The sequence below is a fragment of the Anser anser genome (assembly GCF_964211835.1).
Source record: "Anser anser genome assembly, chromosome: Z".
Taxonomy (NCBI): domain Eukaryota; kingdom Metazoa; phylum Chordata; class Aves; order Anseriformes; family Anatidae; genus Anser; species Anser anser.
Window position 1 is genome coordinate 16513449 of NC_139723.1, and position 21804 is coordinate 16535252.

The 21804-nt window shown below is 43.0% G+C and overlaps 1 long non-coding RNA gene across 1 annotated transcript; it reads left to right on the forward strand.

The window, feature by feature from the left end:
- Nucleotides 1–3500: 3500 nt before the first annotated feature.
- Nucleotides 3501–20777, forward strand: LOC310889661. Its single transcript, XR_014576704.1, has 4 exons — nucleotides 3501–4482; nucleotides 17649–17706; nucleotides 19244–19397; nucleotides 20329–20777. It is a non-coding gene; the product is annotated as an uncharacterized lncRNA (long non-coding RNA).
- The last annotated feature ends 1027 nt before the right edge of the window (nucleotides 20778–21804 follow it).

Consider the following 21804-nt stretch of genomic DNA (forward strand, 5'->3'; position numbering starts at 1 on the left):
AATTCAGACTTTTTTAAACAAGAGATTTCATGAGCTTATGAGACCTGATGTGATAGAATTATTTCCACAGTGGAAAACTGCTCAGGAATGGGAGAAGTATGCTGGTAGCCTGTCTGGTGAAGATGGTGACTCTGTCCTTACAGATTGGGCAGATTAGATCCTGTGCATGGTACACAAAGCTTTTCGGAATCACTTTCCTGTACTGGAAAGAGATGAGCAATTATTGGTGGCCATTAATGCAATACACATCTGCTTGTGAGCTGTCTGTGAACCAGTGGCTAGGCTCCTGGGTGCACCCAGTGTGTGTTTTGTCAAACCACTTCTCTTTGGGTGTTTCTTCTTAAGCAAACTTCTTGCTGTCTTCTTTGGACACAGTCTTTGGTCATACAGCACACCTTTGTTTCCTGACTGGTAGTGGGAAAACCTCTGGTTCCCAAAGCAAAAGTGCGTGTGCCTACACAAATTATCTTTCCACAGACCCAGCATGACTGCAGTGCAGACAGCTATACTAATACAGCTTTCCTCCTCTGCTTCCCCTCCCCTCTTTTTTATTAGCTGCTGCTCTTTGCTTTATGGGAGCCTACAAAAGCCCAGCCTAGATCAGACTGCTTTGTGTACAAATACCTCACAGGAGGCAGCTTCTGCTCTCGGAATCTCAAAACCTGAACTGCAAACTTACAAGAAAAGGGGAAAGCATCTCCACCCCCATATCACAGAAGCCACCGTTCCCAGGTAATGCAGCTCATGGCAGAACTGAAGAATGAACCTGAGCCAGAATTATTGCCTTGTTTCAAGTGGGCAATGTCCTTTATCACTGCCACAAACAGCCTTATGCCTACCCTTCCGCTAAGAATGGCCGACTGGATTGTTATCACTTCAACCCCTCACCTCCTCATGACGACACAAGCATTTTTTGCACCACAGATTGAGGGAGGTCTGGGATAAAACTCCCCAAAAGGCAAAAAGATGTGAAGTCTGGGACACCACACTGGAGAGGCTCAGCAAGCAGCCATTCAATTGCTTTCACTGTCATAAGGCAGAGAGGGAACAAGATACCACAGGCGAAATTGTGTTTTCTAGCGGCAGCACTAGCTCATGATGGTTTGTGGCCATGGCCAATCTGCTTTGAATTGTCTGGTCTGCTTCTTTAGCCATAAGACAAGCTTTCCAGTGCAAAGAAACATAAATTCTGCCTTGTCTTTCTGCTGTGACTGCAGTATGACAAGGCAAACCTAAGCCACCTTGAATCTGTCCAGATGAAGTACTAACAGAAGCAAAACCACACAATTCAGTGCAACTGCCCACATGATTTTGCAGGCTCCTGGTAATCTTGAAAATGGAGAGCCTACTACCAGAATGAACACAGGTGGTCATTCCCACTGTAGAGGGGCTGTGGTGTCTATACACAAGTGCTCTGTTACTGCCAGGTGTTACCAAAGCACTCACCAGTAAGAAGAAGTATCAGTTGCCCATAATCAGTATGTCTTTCTAAGAGGACACTGTCCTTAAAAAATCATCAGGAGGAGATCTGCAATGCAAGAAAAGAAGACGGTAGGGAGGAGTTATTTGCAGAAATCCCTTTGCCTGCTAGGGCTGCTTATCAGCAGTCCCTGCATACAGGATTCTCTGTACGGGGCTTGGACAAAGTATGCTGCAGCCCAGCACCGACCTTCATCCAAAGTCATTTGTGCTCACAGGTGTCAAAGCAGCTCTATTCCTGCTTCCAAAATATAGTCCTCTGGATTGCAGAAAATGAGTTCACAAAAAATTATTTTGTATGCCTGCTGCAAAATTACACTTCTGTCCTGGTTTTCACCACAGTATATGTCAATGTGGTGCAAGACATCTGTTGCTGGGCTTCCTGCCAAGTCCAGCAGGGCTCAGTGTGAAACCAAAGTTGTGAAAGATGCAGTTATGGAGTTATGACAATTTTATTTGCTGGATCCTGCATCATTCTGTTTCTTCAAGAGCACTGTAGACAGCAGTCTTTTCAGGTAATCCAGAGCTCTTGGGAAGTCTTATCCTGTATTACCTATCAGGAATTCTGATTTTGCTCCTTTTCACTTCCTTCCTCTTTACTCTTTCACTTCGCCATCTAAAATTTCATTATAAACACATTTCATAAGAAACAAACACAAAAAGGAAAAAAATGTGCACAGAAAATACACAGGGTGCCTTCGCACACCCATAAGATGTAATCATTGACTTCTGAAGTGAAGGCTTGGTAAAAAGTCCACCATTTGAAGTGGACAAGTGTCTGTCCTTTTTCTTGAGTGGGTTTTGCCACAAGGCAGAAATGATTAGTGAACATGTGCCACTGGGACAGAGTGAGAGGGGAACAGCAATGCCACAAGCATTTCCCAGAGCACCCCATGGATTCCTCCTGAAGAGGTGGCTCAGGAACCAGTTTCACAAAGGGAAGAGAATCAGCTGAAATCCACAGAGATCCAGCACTTTGCTGAACATTCGACATGAGTTGCCTGTAGAATGTGAGTTCCTCTTTCATGCTTATCACCATTTTAGCAACCTTTCCTCAAGATTTACAGTAATACTTATGAGTTCACCCCTTTCACTCTCTTCATCCTTCCAACTCCTCTCCAACTGCTCACCTTAGTGCCAGGGTAATTATCTCCACCAAAATATAAATAGACAAATGGTACGCAGACGCATGCAGAGAATCCCTTTTGAAGTATAACATGAATCTGTGTTCTGCAAAACACTTCTGTAATGAAAGACATTCAATAATGTTGCAATTCAGAGAAGAAATCGATCAAGCTGCATAAAGTCTCTTCTTTCCCTCCTACTGGCCTCATATGCTTTTTCAGAGAGAACAACTTGGTCTCTATATTTCGGGGCTTTGGGGCTTGTGTTCGTTTATTTGTTTTCCTACACATGATTCCAGGAACAAGGCTGTGAGGAGGATTTGTTGGGCTGAGGTTCATACGAGGGACTGGGCAGGAGACAGACAGGACTGACCATGGAGGAGCTTAACCTCTTCAGTCAGGCCTGTGTTTAGGGAAAGCAAGGCTGTCCCAAAGAAGTCCAAAGTGGCCATAATAAGGACCCAACCACAATCATCTTTTCTCTGTGTTGGAAAACTCTCTCCCTGCCGTCAGTTCAGAAAGCTCAAGAGACTGTATTTATCCAAGGCAGATCCCAAAATAAAAAGGTAAATAGAAAACAGAGCAAAAAGGGAGCTTAAAATTCTAAAACATGTTTTAGTTCAGAGATGCAGTATGGTCTTCAGATGCTGTTTGAACAGAGGCTAATTTATAGCCAATGTTCAAACCAACATCTGTGATCTGGGATGTCTAATTCTGCTGGAAATCTGGGAACAAGAGAAGCCTTCTTAGCCTTGACATGCCTCCATAGCGTTTTTCTTTTGAATCTTTGTGCTATAGCACCTGTAACCTGTGTGTCTGACTTTTTCTTTTTTACTAATAAAGGCAGATAATAGCAATGTAGAAACAGCAGGGACAATGGCCTTACCAAATGTCAAACATGAAGGTGCTGTTGACATCGTGTTATTGTGATGTATTTCTATGATGACTTCAGAAATGCAGGGCTTCTGTCTGAGAAATGTATTTCCAGTGGTATTGCTCCACCGCAGAATTATTCAGTCCTCTTCCTCAGTAAGAGCAGCGGAGAGAACAGGCACAAGATAAATGCATTTCATTTTGCTGTGCAAGTGAGTTTCCAAAGTGCTTCTTTTATCCAGAAATTAAAAACGGACAGTTAAAAAGAGAAAATGCTCATCTTGCAGTCTCAGGACCAGCAAACCTATCAAAAGGACAATTTTATAGAAGTTGTTATCCTGGCTGTGACCTCGGGCCTGTTTAGACGAGTATCCTGCTCACCACTGTAGATTTCTGATGAATGTTAATGAACAAACTTCTAACATACACTGTGATAAAATAATTTGCCATTAAAGGAAGCTTTTTAAACTCCATCTGGTTAACCTTTAACTCACTTTCTACACTTCAAGTATTTCGACAGAGCAGCTGCCAATGCTCTGTCCATGAAGCGTAAACAAAAACCACTAACCTTTTGAGAGCTCCTTGAATTCATAAGCTATAATTTAGAGTTATCATTCAAAAATAAACTGTATCTTTCTGCTCATTTCAAATATGTTGTGTCTGCCTCCAAACGTCCCATATATCCAGATTCCCTTTCGGGGAAAATAGGGAAATATGCACAGTGAGAGTGTTTGCATGTTTTCCTGTGTTATTTCTACTTTGTCTTATTTATCTCCTCTCTCAGCTGCACAGCTGAAGTCCCTTACAGCATCTCCTTCTGAGGCATCCCAGGAACCACTCCACATCTTATTCCCTGCTTCCCCATAAACAAACCTGGAGATCAGACGATGAGGAGACCACCCCATTTTAAACATGCTGCAGTGTCCCTAGAGCAGCAAGTCTCCAAAAGCCAGGGATAAGGAGGAATGCCACAGCAATTTAAGCCAAGCTGCCCCAGGAGGTGCAGGTGAGTAGATTGGTATCAAATTGCTCCCAGGAATTTGAAAGGTTATAATAAGAGTCATCCACCTGACTAAATGGACAACATGCAAGTCAATGGTTTTTCAGTTTTTGAGGTGTGGTGTAGGTGACACTGTAGAGGGAAGGGATGTAATCCAGACAGGCTTAAGAGGTTACTGTCTGGAGCACTGCTTCTGTGAAGACAGGCTGAGAGAGTTGGGGTTGTTCAGCCTGGAGAAGAGAAGGCTATGGGGAGACCTTATAGTGGCCTTCCAGCGCCTAAAGGGGGCCTACAGGAAAGCAGGAGAGGGACTCTTTGTCAGGGAGTGCAGTGATAGGGCAAGGCGTGATGGCTTTAAACTAAAAGAAAGGAGATTTAGATTAGATCTAAGGAAGAAATTCTTTACTGTGAGGGTGGTGATGCACCAGAACAGGTTGTCCAGAGAAGCTGTGGATGCTCCATCCCTGTAGACCATCCTTAAGCCCAGGCTGGATGGGGCTTTGAGCAACCTGGTCTGGTGGGAGGTGTCCCTGCCCATGGCAGGGGGGTTGGAACTGGATGGGCTTTCAGGTCCCTTCCAATCCAAAAGATTCTACGATTCTAACAAAAGTGATGAAGCTGAGGTACAGATTAAATTTTTCCTTGCTCTCTGATGCTCCGTTTAACACTACCAGTTATGAATCCTGTGTAAGAAACTGTTGAAAATACACACTTACATGCCATAGGGGACGCACGGATTTAATTCATTTAAGGATCTGTTTTCCTGGATGCAGGTACTGGTTTCCACTGTTGTGCAATAAACCATAAATTGCTCCCCGGTCCTAGGTTTGATCTTGAAGAATGGATATATGAATCTGCTCTTTTCATTATCTCTACCTAACCCACAAATAGGCCTGTTAGGGAGTTGGCAACAAATTTCAGATCTTCCCTCAGCAGAGGTTATAGATCCCAGGTGTTTTGATGCATTTCTGCGAAGGTTCAGAATTTGCTTCCTGCTGATAGGCAGCAAGTAAATTAATGCATTGTAGATGGAAAGCACAAGAAATAAAGAGGGAACTCAACTAAATTATTATAATCATTCTCTTCTTGTATTTCCAAGATGCAGCAAATAAGGTGCTGGACATAATATGGCAATATAAACAGTAGGGTTCTACAGTATTAATAAAACATTGTTCATCACAGCTGAAGGGCAAAACACTGACATCTGAGACAACTTCTCAAAACTGGGGAAAATCGGAGAGTGTAATAAGTGCACCAGGAGGGTTCTTTGCTATTCACTGGTTGATGTAAGACAAAGCTCTGCGAAAACTGGGTGAGAAAGCAGCTCTCTTCTGTTATCATGGGCCCCACTGTGCAGAATTACTCATTAATCATGAAGGATACTGCAGAATAGTGGTATTTTGTGAACCTTAGCAATTTATTTCATAAAAGCAGGCATGTGATGAAAGTCTGTACTGGCAACGAGCCAGCAGCATCCTCACCCAAGCTGGGGTCAGCTGTACCACAGCAAAGCAGGGACAAATGTTTTTTGTCAAAATGTACAGCTTACCTGGAAAGAAGAGCCTGTGTCACTGGGGGCATGAAACATTTCTAAAAGGGGCATTAGCTTCCCTATATCAACCTCTGTTTGAATTGCCCTAAAAAACTGTGTGTAGTCTTTACTTTTCTTGACTGCAGGAGAGGGTTGTTCTGTAGACAGAACAGTGTGCATGGTTTTACTTTCATACATAGGGGGGTTGTAAGGTTGTGTACTTGTTTATGTTCATACAATTTGAGGTTTTCCTGTGGTTACTTTGCAAATTGAGAAGATGCATGCTCCATAGACCTGACAGAAGGACTGGCAGGCTGAGGTGCAGTCACTGGGACTGGCTCTAATCCAGGAGAAATGTGTGAGAACATGCCACCTGGTGAGTTAGGAATAGGAAATGGGATATAGACACCAGGACTGGGAAGAACCAGGTCTCATCCCAAATAAGCTTGCAAAAAAAAAAAAAACCTCCTACACTTAAGAAGAACTAGAGTTCCTAACATGCCACTTTGGGCTAATGTTTAAAACCAGCAACTGTTTGGGAAAAAAAAAAAAAAAACACACACATGCTGTTTTCAGCTGCCTATTGACTCTTCTGTCCAAAGCTCCAACTCTTCCTTGTTGCAGTCCCTTATAATATGCTGTACCCTTTCTTTCCACTTTATATCTGAGTTGTTTTAGCATAAGCCAATCAGTTTATAGCCACAGAATATAGAAATATCCATAACCTCTACAGCATACATAGAAGTATTTTGAAAAACATATAGGGCTGAACTAACAAAAATTTGTTTTTCAGTAATGCACTTTAATATTCATCCCCCAAAGCACCTAGGGAGTATGAGAGCTGGGAAACAGCAGACCTACGAATTGTTCAGGGCCAAACTCTGCAGTCAGTCACTAAGGTATAAAAAGTACGTGCAAGTGACCTCTCCCAGACTGAAACAGCGCAGATCTCATCAAGATCCTTATTCAAGCCATATTTCTCTCTCTCTGGAAGAACTGCTCTGCCATACAATGCACAATGCTTCCGGCCAGCTTGAATAAGCTGTATGCACAAGGCCCACTGCTGATTTCTTTCCATAATCCTTATTCCTTTTGGCCACGGGCAATGAAGTCAATGAATCTGCAGTGTCTTTCCTGAGTGTTTGTAAAGACATAGCACAGTGTCACAATTACAGTAATCAGGAAAAAAGGATGTGTTCATGTCTGTGTTACATCGCCTACAACAGCTTGCAGAACGATCAGTTCTCTCCATTTTCTTTCACTACCTTCTCCTCTCTCCCTTCATTAAGTCAGTAAGCTTCCTGTGACCCTTCCCACCCCTCTGCTATGAATAAATGGAAAACCTCTTCAAAAGCTGGGTACTGACAGATTCTGCTTTCTCAAACTATAACGTGCATGTAACCTACTGGGTGATGTTTTGTAGAAATAATGATGAAATATTCATGGGAGCATGATGGCAACAAATAAATGGAGCAAAGAGAGACTACAAAGCACGACACGAGGTCATTTATCACATTATTCTAAGCCAAAAAAATGAAAAAACAATGCAGTCTTCCAAAGCCTGCTGGGTGAAACATGAGCCTTTAGCTAGGCCTGCAGGTATCAGATTCCTTGCTATTGCCATAGCAAATCAATCTGGCCTCTGCTCCTTAGCACGATAAGTACTGGTCCCAGGTGTACCAAAACTGATATACCTCGCAGCATAGACAAGTCTCTGTCTAAATACAGTCATATACAGTCCTGTCATATATATTATGACACTAATGATAGCTCAAGCCCAAAATTAACATGAAAATAAAACCATGGAAATGACTCAGAAATCAGGGTAATGGTTATGGCACCTTCGGCAAAGCCTGAAAGGAGTGGAGGGACTAGTTTCAGAAAGACACGTAAAGGGTTATACACCAATACTTCTTCCAGCTTTATAGTCAAGCAAGTAAATAAAATTGTCAAGTTTTTTTTCTTTTGTCTGGAAATTGCTAAAATTTCACAGTTGCCAGCAAACAGAGTTGGACTCCAGTTTTAAGTAGTAATTTCCACTCAGAGTAGATTCAAAACACTAAGCAATCAGGATGATAACACTTTTACAGTGGCTTTGCAGAGGTGTAAATGAGTCTACGCAGAGACCTCACCACCTGACCGCAGTTAGCTGTGAGGATATGGGAGCAGGCTGCCCTTGTCTTCGCTACTGCAAAGTCACAGCGTTTTGATAGCAGATTTGATTCATCCCATTTATTGTCTAAAATGATAAAATGTTATAGTAAAGCAAAGACTGTGAAAATTCTATCTACTGCTTAATCGGGACTGTGCTTATGTGAAACCTTCAATTGCACTTTAAAAAACAATTGTCTATTGTTCTCTGCTTCACAAATTTACAATGAGTTGCTTCCCAGAGATGCTGTGGGAGGCAGGGGCCCCAGGAAACCCCTTGTCCACCAGCTGCACAGAGCAGGATCTCAGCTCAGGGCTTGGAACCCCAAAGGATGAAGACCCCACACCCCTTTGGGCAGCTCCTCTAGGGCTTGTCTATTGTCTTTGAAAAACAAAAGGAGTTTCTTAAGTGCAGTCAGGCACTGGTGTAAAGAGCTTGTCCCCACGCCTCCCATAATACCCTGAAGCTCCCTCCACTCCAAACTGAATCAACCCCAGCCCCACAGCCTTGGATTCACCTGCAAATCTGACAGAGCTCCCTTTGTGACCTCCCCAGCTCACCACTAGAGATGTTACACAGGACAGGCCCCAGGGCAGCACCTGTGGCATCCCGTGGGGTACTGGCCTCCAGGCAGAAACAAACCAGTAACCACCAGCTCTGAGCCCAACCACCCAACCAGGTAGTTCACCCACAGAATGGGGCACAAACCCAGATCCTAACATCTGGCTCAGACACAAAGACATTTTGTGGTGTGTTGGAAGCCTTGCTGAAATCAATGTAAATGGCATCCCCTGTTCACCACTTGTCCATAAACCTGATTGTTTGATCATACAAGGTAACTAGATGGTTCAGACTCAATTTGTCCTTTGTCTGCCTTGCTGATTGTCCCAATCACCTTCTTCTCCCTCATGTGCCCAGGGATGTGCTCCAAGAATACATATGCCATGACAGTCACAGGGACAAATGTGAGACTGACTGGCCTGAAGTCTTCCTAATCATCGTTCTTCTCCTCTCTGAAGATATGAGTGACATGATCCTTTTTCCAGTTACTGGGGACCTCCCCCAGTTTCCACAGCCTTTCAAAGATGCTTGAGGGTGGCATTACATGGCCACTGGCCAACTCTCTCAGCAGCTTTCGGTGCAACACCTGGATTCCCATGGCTTTGCATGCATCAAGTTTGTACAAACAGTCCCTGACTCAAGCCCCACCCTCTTTCTGGTTGTTCTCCTTCTCCTTGAACCGTTTCTCTAGGGATCCCATCAGGGAAGACTAAGGTAAAGACAGCACTAAGCACCATGGATAACACCAACTCTCTTCATTTAAATTGTTCACCCTATTCAGCCCACATTTTTCTCGGTTACCCTTTCACTGTTGAGGCAGAAGTATGACTTACAAGATTGGATTTTGATAATCATTTCACCCAAGATGGTAGAGAATTGATTACTATAAAAATAAAGAATGACAAACTCATTGGTATTATCTGACAATGGAGAGCTTTAGATTATACTGAGAGTCCATCATGCAATTTTATCATGCAACAATTACACAGAAGTGTCCCTACAAACTATTATTTAATGAACAAAGAATCCCCTTTCCTATGGAGAAATTACTTCTGTAGATTTAAGGTTTATTTATACAGAATCAGCTTTCCCATTTCCATTCTTTTTCCTTATTTTCATTTTATCCAGCAGTTTTATCATATCATAGCTTTCTTTCAATTGAGATCCCTGGAGATACTTTACCAGGAGATTGCCATACTTAGACTTGATGTTCCTAGGAATGCACATCAATGTAACATTTTTGAAAGGCCAAGTTGTTTCCTATTGTCCCTTAGGAGACAATATCACTTCGTCCTATCGTTGTTTAAATGTACAGAGAGCTTTTTGGCACTGTGCCTGAACAGAACTGTCAAGATTGTAAATTCAAGTTATAACCCAAGGAGCATTCACAATTTTATCTTATCCTGAGTTGCCTAACATCAAAAGAAATACTGTGAACACAACCAGCTTTCTGCATCCCTGAAATGTACAGCTGCAGAAGCTTCTAATTTAAAGCAGTGGAAAGTACAGCATCTGTTTTAGGGAAGGTTATAAATGGTAGTCTGCTCTTTGCAGTCGCCAAGGTATCTACATGGCAAGACCCTGTGTCAAGATGAATAGCTCCAAGAGGAAATGGAGGTGTATGCATACAGAATATGCTCTGACAGAGAACACAGCAGCATTCAATTCCTTATTGCTGCCATTATGGTAGTACAGAGGTGTCTTCCTCTTATTCAGGTGACAGCAGGCTAAAGCCATATAATTCTATCAAATACATCTGTAGTGCACACTCATGGAGATGGAACTGGCATAGACACGTGGCAAACTGACTCCAAATCTCTCAAAACTTTATCCAGCACTCCGGAGTTCCAGTCCATCGTTTGACCTATTCCATGAAAAGAAAACTTTATTCACTTTTTGATGTGGTGGTTTCATGCTGATGGTTAGCTAAACTCCACCACAACTGCTCTCTCACTCCCCCTCCACAAAGGAACAGAGGGAGAAAATACAACAGAAAAAGGCTCAAGGGTTGAGATAGAGACAGGGAGGACACTCACCTATTACCATCATGGGCAAAACAGACTCAACATACGGAGATTATTGTAATTTATTGCCTATCACTATCAGACTAGAGCAGTGAGAAAAACTAAAAGGAAACGAAAAACACCTTCCCCACCACCCACCCTCCTCTACCTCCTCCTCCCAAGCAGTGTAGGGGAATGGGAGCTGCTGTCAGCCCCCGATGCTTTGTCTCCGCCACTCCTTCATGGTCCCTGTCTGCCCCTGCTCCAAGTAGGGTCCCTCCCACGGGATGCCATCCTTCCTGAACTGAGCCTGTGGGGGCTGCCCACAGGCAGCAGCTCTTCAAGAACTGCTCCGTACCACGGGGTCCATCCATCCCGCAGGAGCAAACTGCTCCAGCACGGGTCCCCCACGGGCGGCAGCTCCCCCCAGACCCCCTGCTCCTGCGTGGGCTCCTCTCCACGGGCTGCAGCTCCGGCCCGGGGCCTGCTCCTGCGGGGGCTCTCCATGGGCCGCAGCCTCCTCCAGGCCACATCCACCTGCTCCACCGGGGGCTCCTCCACGGGCTGCAGCGTGGAGATCTGCTCCGTGTGGGACCCGTGGGCTGCAGGGGGACAGCCTGCTCCACCAGGGGCCTCTCCACAGGCCGCAGGGGAACTGCTGCTGTGTGCCTGGAGCACCTCCTGCCCTCCTGCTGCACTGCCCTTGGGGGCTGCAGGGCTGCTTCTCACCCCTCTCTCCCAGCTGCTGTTGCCCAGCACTTCTTTCCCGTCCTTAACTCTGCTCTCCCAGAGGCCCACCCAGTGTCACTCATGGCTCAGGTCTGGCCAGCGGCGGGTCCCTTTTGGAGCAGCTGGAGCTGGCTGTGCTCTGACATGGGACAGCTGCTGGGCTCTGCTCACAGAGGCCACCCCTGCAGCACCCTGCTACCAAAACCTCGCCACATAAACCCAATGCATTTGAGTAGTCATGTTCAGATACTGTCTCCTTGGACAGATCTTTTGGTATGTATAATTTATTGTCCAGCAGTCCTCATAAACACCCACTGTATTACTTTTCATGTCCCAAAGGCTTAATCCCACAGCAGCTGAAAATCATCCCAAAAGTGAATAAAAGCATCAAAGAGGATTGACCCCTGCATAACAATTCCATCCTGTGGCAACTGCAATTTTGGAATGAGAGTTTCTTTACCTGATGGAAAAAGATCACTCAGAATCTTTCACAAACACCGAAAAGTGTTAAAATGTAGTATTTTGTAAGCAGATTCTTAGGCTTTCCATTTCAAGTATGCGTCTCTTTGATGGGCCAAACTTGGAAAAATTCCAGGCAGAGGAATGTACTCTGTCTGAATTTTTCAGTCTAGATAGCTCTGAATGAGATAGATGAGGGACATAAATAAGTTTCCTATTTCATGTGTTTCATGTTTGCATTCTTACTGCAATGTTGTTAAGAAGCAGTATTTCCCAGTCTTTTTTCCTTCCTTGCTTTACCATGAAATAGCATTTTTCAGTGAAATATCATTTGGTCATAAACACACTAACTGTGTATTGTAATATGCATAGGAACCAAAATAACTTTTTGTGTATGTGGATTGTGCAAAGGCTGTAGTAGCAAATGCACAGACATATAGGCTAAAGCATTTCTCACAAATTCCATCATATCAAAGTTACCATAATGCAGAGGTTATTTCAGGCATTCTCAAAAATGTGAACGAGAATACTGACACTTATCTCTCACCCCTCTAGTAAGCACAACAGGATTCTCCTCAGGATAGCCTAGGGAAGTGTCCCTGCACTGACACTCCCCAAAGCACATATGGATTCCCCAAAAGGCATCAGGGGCTTTAGCCCCTGAATTAAACCCCAGCACTCACTGTTTTACAAGGAATTTGAAAATTGTGGCTTCCCAGTATTGCATTATGAGTCCTGCCAAACCAAGATACAATTTTAGTCTCTTTTATATATTGCAGCCATATTTTACAGCTTATAAAACTTAGTGCACAATGACTAGAAGGTAAGATGCAAGAAGCTGATGCCACTGATAAACATGCTTTTGATGTATACTGTGCTGCTTTTTGTGTCATGAGTACATACCAGAAAGAGTCATTAAGGCTATATGTCCAGTCACAAGTAACTCTACAATAAATTACATTGGCCAAATCTCTATTAATTGCATTGCAAGTCTTTATATGGCATTAAGTATATAACCTTTGTGTGAAGAAATAAATGTTATGTTTTGAAACAATGATTAGACTTTGAGTTTGATTGCAACCAAAGGTCAAAATGCACTAGTTTTTAGGCACTGATCAGATGGAATACTTCTAAGGTAGTATACTTTGGCCTCTCGTCTGGTGCAATGACTTCATGTAGAGAAGAAAAACACAAATTTCAGCTCCAGGACGCTCAGTTCTCTGTGGAAAGTGCTCACATTCACAGTACTGGGTCAGATCCTTCTCTTCAGAGATTTCCTAACTACGTTTCTGTTGAGTTTCCATCTGTGTTGATGACAGAACTCCGATCCCAGCAAGAAAGTACGCATAATGCCAACATGTAACAGTCACGGCAGTGTATTTAGAAGGTAAGTGTGGTCTTAAGGTTTCCCAATAGTGCGTAGTGTCCTACTCCGAGCTTTTCTGGACATTGGAGGAATCCTGAGCATACTAAAGGACAAACAGCACATTTTAGAAAATGTCAGGGGACTTTATCAGGTCGGGTTTAGGTGACCAGTTTAGACAAATGAGTGTATAAATGGTATTAATTTGTAATTGTTCTTTCCCATTCTAACATTATTAGCACGATGAAGCAACAAACAAACCTCCAGCTACTAGATTTGCTTAGAGAGTGTCTTCTGGAAATGTGTATCTTCTGGAAATAAAAATGCAAGACACAAAGTAGCATTGTTCTTATGAAAACAAAGATGTAACAGAACTATATGAATCTAATGCCACAGAATGCATCTGTCACTTTAAAATACCCAAATCCTCAGTAGCTCTAAAAGCAACAAGACACAATGGTTGAAAATTGGCTTACAATTAAAATGCTTAATTTCATGAAGATATTTTTCCATTTTAGGTTATAAACTTGACTGTCCTAACTTAAAATGCTTCAGACTGAACTTTTTTCCCCTGAAGTCCCAGAACGCAGTTTGAAAAAACACGCCATGCAATCCAAATGAATGAAAATACACCCCTGCTGCCAAATTGGTTGTCATAGAAACAAGCGTTGTTAGATCCAGGAAGAGGATGAAGCGGCCAGCAGAACTAATCTTCCCACATGCCGAAGCATGAAGAAGCTTTACACGGTAGCGTGTCACACCGTACCTCACTCTCGATCGAGAGCAAGCAGCCGTTTCTGACACAGGAGGTAGCAGGTTGAACTCCATGTCAGTTCAGCTCAGGGAGTTTCACTGGGTAACCCAGCCCCTGTTGTTGTTTCCAAAGCCTTGTTACACAGCGTTAGTTTCAACTGAAATGACAAAATCAGACTGTAAGGAGAGGAGCCTTTTCTCCAGTGTCTCTCCTGGCTGAGGTCACCAGCTCAGAGGCATTGAGCAGGTGTTCTGTACCCGCACCAGGACACGGCACTTGTCACCCCGTCGAGGACCACTCACACATGAACTCTTGCTCTTATAAAACAGAAAAACTAGACTCCGATTCTAAGACAATGCAGATCTTCACAACCAGGTAATTCTTTGTATGCTTCATTTATTAGGAAGAGAACTAATGCTGACATTTACTTCACCCTGATTACGCTTTAGCATAAATTGTGTATTATGACACACAAGAATAATTCACTCCTTTTAAAATATGCATTTCAAGGAGCTGATTTTCTGTCTGTGATCTGCACATCCTTTGAGGCCCACAGACTATACCTAATGCATCTGAAAAAGGTAATTAAGAGAAGCAAGCTGTTATCTGTTGGCTCGAATTCAGTATACAGTTGTCTGCATCTCCAATCTCCACACGCTTCAAGCACCTACAAACTGAAAAACAGTTCAAAGCCATTGCTTTTGAGGCCCTGACTGCACTTTATAAGGAAGCCTTGATTGACTGAAGCACCCCCACATGTCCTTGCCTTACAGGAATCTTTCCTTTAGTTGGAGTATCTTTCATGCGTTGTAAGAGTACCTTTATTTACATGAAGCTGTGAATACATCCTCTGACGTCCATACACTGAATATGTGAGATGCCCAAGCCTCAAATTACGGGAGAAAACTTCCCCCACAGGGTACCCAGACCTATCCCAGCTGCACTCCCTGTAAGGAACCATGATGGACCTGACCTGGGAAGGACTTCAGCAGAACGACAGCTGTTCTCAGCCTTACCAGAAACTCCTGCATGACTGTATCAAAGTCCCTGCTCCCCACCTCATGTCAGCCACTGGACTGAGGTGCCAAATATGGGGACATATACCTTCACATCACCATCTCCCTTTGAAATTTTCTCTCTTTGCACTGACATCAGAAGTAGTACACAGACTTACATCCTAACTCAGACCTTAGATTTCCCCATTTTAGCAGCGAAGAACACAAGCAAGGTGTGATCCATGCCCCGGAACTGCAACTGTGCTGACAGGTCCCTGACCACATCATAGGTGTGTATTTTGAGGAAAGAGGAGGGTGAAATTATTAACTGACCAAGATCCATGTCATGTCAGTAGTGTCCTCATTTAATATGCATCGTATAAAACTAGAGTGTTCAATCAGTAGCCACTGTAGGGAAACATGCACTTTCACTGTTCATGCTCTGCTGACAATGGAAATTCAGCATTGTTAATTCATCTCACAGCCAACCAGCATACATGGGGCCTGATCAAAAAGCAAACCAAAGCCTTGCCCTTGACTTCAGGAAACATTCAGCTGGGCTGTTTCACTGCTCTGTTTGTGTTCCCAGACCAAACTGTCATGCAGCACCTTTCAGGCCAGAGTGAGTGTTTTTATTGCAGTACTATGTTCTCTGGAGGAACAAGTTTTATAATGAAAGCACTGACATTGACCCTTAACTAAAACGCAGCTTTAGATGCTGCTACTGCTCTGCCTTAACAAGTCTCCTATCAGCTTCACAGCAATAAAGAAGAAAAAGCCAAGTCTCATGGTGCTGTCAAGGAACATTTCACTCATGTTCACCACATATTATTTTTATTCAGCCTATCTTTGCCAAATTTTAAAGTCTACTTCACCTCCTCCCTGAACACATCTGCTGTTGTCATAGCATTATAACTTCACTTGCTCTTGAGCTACACAAGCCATTAGATTTCTGTCATCATTAATTTGCCTCTGTGCATATAGCTCATAGGCTGACTTAAAGTTTTAAAATAATTTCTGGTCATAAGCATCTGGGTCAATTTTATCCCAGAAGCAAATCACAAGGAACCCTGACCTTTCCTTCTGTCCTAGATAACTCCTCTGCATGCCTGTAAATGCATTAACTTGGAACAGCTCTGAGAAGCCAGGCCTACCTGAAGAGGCCTCTTCTCCCCTTCTGCCACTGTCTTTGCAACCTCATGCATGGGAAAAAGAAAAAAAAAAATGTAGATTTAGGCAAATTATCACTGGTCAGGATGCCAAGGTCCAAACCCTGCCATTACACAGCATGAATAAAGCACGACAGAGAAGGCACACTTCAGAAGTTCCGGATCTCCTGCCAGCTAGCCCTCGCTGCTGATCCTTCATTTCGCAGATGAACCACTGCAGAGAGCTGTCAGTACTGCTGTCACGATGATGAATGAAGCCACTAGCTACAACTCTCTCAAACAATATATTGACCCTGTCTATTGTCACCATTTATGACAACCCTTCCCCAAGATGCTCCTGGGCAGCCACCACTTTACCAGTTGCTTTTGTTGATTTGAAATTGCTGGGGGAACACTTGGAGTAAACACTTTATGATCAGAAATACAGGGAGTGGCTCATAGATAAGAACATAGGCATAAGCATTTGGAGCAGTCTTCTCCACTTCTATGCAAAGACACTCAGGAGACCACATATTCAGCCATATTAACCATTGCAACTCGTATTTTAACTGCGTTAGCCTGTAATCAGATCTTTCTCTATAAAACATGTTAATCATAAAAGGATATACATAGCCAAGCTTTCTGAAGTCACTCACAGCTATAGTATCAGGTTCTGTGATTTAATACAGTATTGCCTTCACAGCAGGACGGTCTTAAAGCACTTCCACTAGGTTATCACCCAGTGTTCTCTTCTACGTCTGCTTGTAAGATACGTAGTAAGCTGGAACAGCAAACTGTTCAAAACAAGGTTTTACGTCATTATCTAGTCACACTCTGATGGGCTGCTAAACTAACCAGAAAGGCTGAGATGATGAATAGTTTCAGGTTTGCCTGAAAGGACTTTTTTTTTTTTTTGCAGTAAAAGCCTTATAAAATAAATTTTTGTACATGTTGGTCCCTGAATTTTTGTTGTAAGATATTTTGTTCAAGTAAGCACAGTAAGCACATATTTATTGCTCCAATTTATAAGTAGACAGCTTGAGATACAAAACTGAAACCATATAATAACGTAATTCCATCTACAGAATAATATTATACTGCATATTCCTAGGAGCACAATGCCAGATCCCAGATCCCCCTACTCCCCTGTAATGACTTTCTACACTTGCCTTTGAATGCAGCCGTTAATCAGCAAGTACAAAATGTTAAGTGATTGATTTTGTCTTTGTGGTAGTTAAAAAAAAGAGAGAGGGAACAAAGGAAACTGTTGAACAGAAGATAAAAATAGCAGTAGCCAACCTTCACTACTGCTCACATTTGTTTTTCTAAGGGATTTCCCTAAATCCCATGTACCCCTGAATGACAGCACTGAGTACCTTGTCATTTCCGATCTGGAAAGGAGAGAAGAGGGTGGCTGTTCCTTAACTCATCTCTGTTCAAGCTTATCTTTACAGAATATCTTCCTGTTTTATTTCAGGCTGCATCCATATCTTGGCCCAAGATGAACCAAACCATCCACACGGAAGCAGGAAAAGGTATGGAGCTATGTTGCATGGTCAAAGAAGAAAAAGGGATCAGCCTTTTTGCCTTTTTTTTTCATCTTTGGAAGGATAGGAGATAGGCCTATGAGCAGATATAACTAAAAAAAAAATAAAAAGACTGTTTGCTTGTATATGAAATTGTCTCTGTTCAGGTTGGTACCATTGCCATTTTTGTTTCAATTTCCCATAATACATCCATACATGGCCCCAGCAAACAGGTGGAAGATAATGCTGCCTGTTCTCCCACCTCTGCAACTGCTGCTGACAGCTGAGGGTCACAAAATCTTAAGCAGCTCTAGCATGAACTGCCAGAACTTCTCCAGAGGCATCCCTAGGACAATAAATTAGGTCTTTTCAAAATATTAAGAAAAAACTTATATAGCAGGCAAAGATGCACTAATGATGAATGCCTGCCATGCAGCTGAAATGAGGCCACAGGAATAATGCCACAGAGGGTGTTCTAAAGAAATAACAAAAGCCAATTAGTGCTGCCTGGATCTTTTCATGGGTTTTTGCAGACCTGTACCTTACTGTGATAGCTGAACACCAACAGTGTCTTTGTCCTCACTAACTTCCTCTGAGGTAAGGAAAAGAAGCTTCTCGACTTGTGAAACTCAGATCAGGGCTGAAATTGATCTATCTAAATGACACCCTTCACGAATTTCTTAAGATCCTTATGAAGCAGTATCAGGGATCCTTGAACCATATACACAGACTTCACCATTGCCAGAAACTGTTTTTCCTACCCAAGGCAAAAGCCTCCTTCTTTGGAAGCACATGGTTCCCCTGTTAATTCCATAGTTGGCACATCAATTGTCTGGAGCTCAGTGCAGAACACCAGGTGCCTACAGCTAAGCAGGATGAAACTGTCCAGGAAGATGGCCCAATGTCATATATCCATTGGGTTAACAGAGCAAAGAGCAGTAGCATGGCACGATCCTACCTTTTCATTCACTTGATTCCATCCCAGCAAACACCCTGCCAGTGCTCCAGAATAAAGTCACAGGAGAGTCATGTAAGGTCTCTCCCCACAGGCAGGAGACTGATTTCTCTGCAGAACATTTACATAATTTTCCATACACCAATATGCTAAATACCCCAGTATCTTTTATAATCTTCTGAGTCTGACAATCACCTTACGTACCTCACCCGTCTGTACACTGTGGCAAGCACTACTGGTCTGCTCTTGCAGACATTTTGTTTTTTCCACTTCACATCTATGGTGTCACCACCTTAACACAGTCTGAAAATCACCAGCATGACTAGAGCTCCTGGATGTAAGTCCAAGCTTGTTTGGGTGCTGTCTCTTTTATAGATCCCAAGGACAAGACTTTTGCAGTCCTTTCTTGAGTCCTCTCACTTCAGCCCTAGCTTTCACGCAAGTCCCCTGCTCCGGTGTTCCTTCAGAGCAATGACAGGGGCTACCAGTGTCCCCTGTCAAAATGCCTTGGCAGTTTGTTCAAAGATCTTTTGAAAATTCTGTGCTTTTTAAAGAACATTTTTAACAAACTTTCTTGTTTTTCACTCTTAGGATTACTCCTCTTTTCTCCCATGAGTTTACCTGCCTTCCACTTACGTTTCACAAGCTTGCACTGATTGCTGTCCCCTATGTGGTACCTCTTCCACAGTTAGTATGCAATCCACCATCATCTTGGGTGACGGGCTCTGAATTAAAACCCTAGCAGGTAAACTATTTTCCATTTTTTCTAGTGGAAATTCCCATTGCTCTGCTGGTCCTCTACAAGATCTCTGTAAAATGTACAATTGTTGTTCTCTGAGACTCTCCAGCCCTCAGCGGCACATTGGATGTCAAGTTATCAGACAAAAAAGTAATGATAAACCTATATAACACAATAACATATCTTCCTTTCCCCTTTCTCAGCAAAGGGGATGAGTTTCTTAGCCACTCCATAAATCAAGGAGCTGACACTCTCTTCAGTGCTCAGCAGATGCAGTTTCACTGAATTTTTAGTTGACTTGCTTCTTTTAACCATTCCCTTCTTCAGTCCATGCAGCTGTGAGTCTGGTAAAGAGCACTATTCACCAGGAGACTGTAAAACAAACTTGTTCTAGGCACTAACTGCTCAAACAAGAAGAAAAAGCTAAAGAAGGGCTGCTTTTCCATACAACTGTGCTGATTTCATCTCTCTGGGGCTACCTGCCTCTGACTTACATAAACAGCGTGTTTCCAGTTTAGCCTCTGCTAAGGAAGGTTGCTGCTAGATCTGCCTCTTTTCAGTGACATAATGTTTCCTCCTGTATCCTGTCTGCTTGTACGTGCTGTAAGAGTGATCCCTCTACTTCACAAGAACAACATTCATCTCCCAGCCCCAGCATAATATGCCTGCCTAATGCATGGATCAAACTCCCAGTTAACCTCCCATCCCAGCCCCACAACTCCAATTAATTGTGAAGCACTCAGGAGCAACTAATGGATGTCTTTGGCTGGTATCCATATGGCACTTTGTATGTCTTTCAACCATTAGCCTCTAAAAAGGTCTGTGAAAGAGTAATGTAAGGTGGTAACTGAATAGGGTTGCATAAATAGTTTTAATTGTAGCTTATGCTTCACATTTCAAAGAGTATTTCCACAAAAGATTTATCTTCCTGTCACAGGGACTTCGCAGATTTTAAAAGAGTTTTCTGTGTCTAACGGGGGAAACGATGTCATACAGACTCTTACAGAATCATCCAGACAGCAAGTTCACTGTACCCATGCCAGCCGTCTCCATTGAAATAACTTGTCCTGTTGCTAATGCTGCTGGTTTTGCATACGACCAGGTATCCATGACTACAGAGAAGATCAGTAAGGGCTGAAGACATGCATTTACTCGTGCCAGTGTCAGCATGAGAGTGAGTGAAACAGCACAGCCAAGAAGTTGCCTTCCTGTACTGGAAAGCAATGCACACTAACCGGTATTCAAATTTGGATTCAAATACCAGTGAAAGGAGTTAAAGGGGCATCTAATCAAGAAAGCAGAAATCATCATTTCTGTGTATGCTGGGACAAGGACAAAACCTGCCAGATGATCAGAACCAGGAGTTTCTGAGACTGAGAGCATCCACCTTTCCCTCACCAATGTTCTACACTGCTGTAGAAAAAGCTCACTCACCTGACCCAAATAAAGGAAGTTTAGCAACCCCCTATTTGATGTTTTAGATTGTTTTTTTCCTCATTTCTTACATGCAATTAAGCCAACTCAAAAGATTTTTAATGAAAAGGTCTGCTGTAGTCATTTCCCTGAGCTGGGTGAACGACAGATCAACCAACAGTCATCAATAGTCCAAGAAGTCAACCCAACAAACAGGTTACTGTATTTTCCTTGAGGCTTTGGGGAAATTGGCCTGGACAGACATCAGAGCAGTGGTGAGGAAGAAAGAGCAGGTGGCAGCCACACAAACACAGTGCCACCCTACTTAAAAAATAATATTAATAATGGACACTATCCAGGCTCTTTGAAAAGAAAAAAAAAAATACTAAATTTCCTGTGACTGCTTGCTTCAGAAACAAGGTAAATATGCTATGCTCTGCACTGAAAATAGCCTACCACCAAAGTGCTTATGTATACATTTGTACTAGTTCATGTTAGTGTGTGTGCAAACACATATCCTTGAGAGTATATAGATACATATATCTATATGTATATATTTGTCACCTGACAAAGATTCTGTATTTCAATGTGTGGCGTTGAGAAAGGTGACAAACCCTTTGATTTTATTACACTAAAACTGTTCCACCCATTGCACAAATCACTGGACAGAGGAGAAAGAGAATATAAGAGAGTCATAGAATCACAGAATGGTTTGGGTTGGAAGGGACCTTAAAGATCATCTAATTCCAACCCCCCTGCCCTGGGCAGGGACACCTCCCACCAGACCAGGTTGCTCAAAGCCCCATCCAGCCTGGTCTTGAACACTTCCAGAGATGGGGCATCCACAGCTTCTCTGGGCAGCCTGTGCCAGTGCCTCACTACCCTCACAGTAAAGAATTTCTTCCTTAGATCTAATCTAAATCTCCTGTCTTTTAGTTTAAAGCCATCACTCCTTGCCCTATCACTGCACTCCCTGACACAGAGTCCCTCCCCAGCTTTC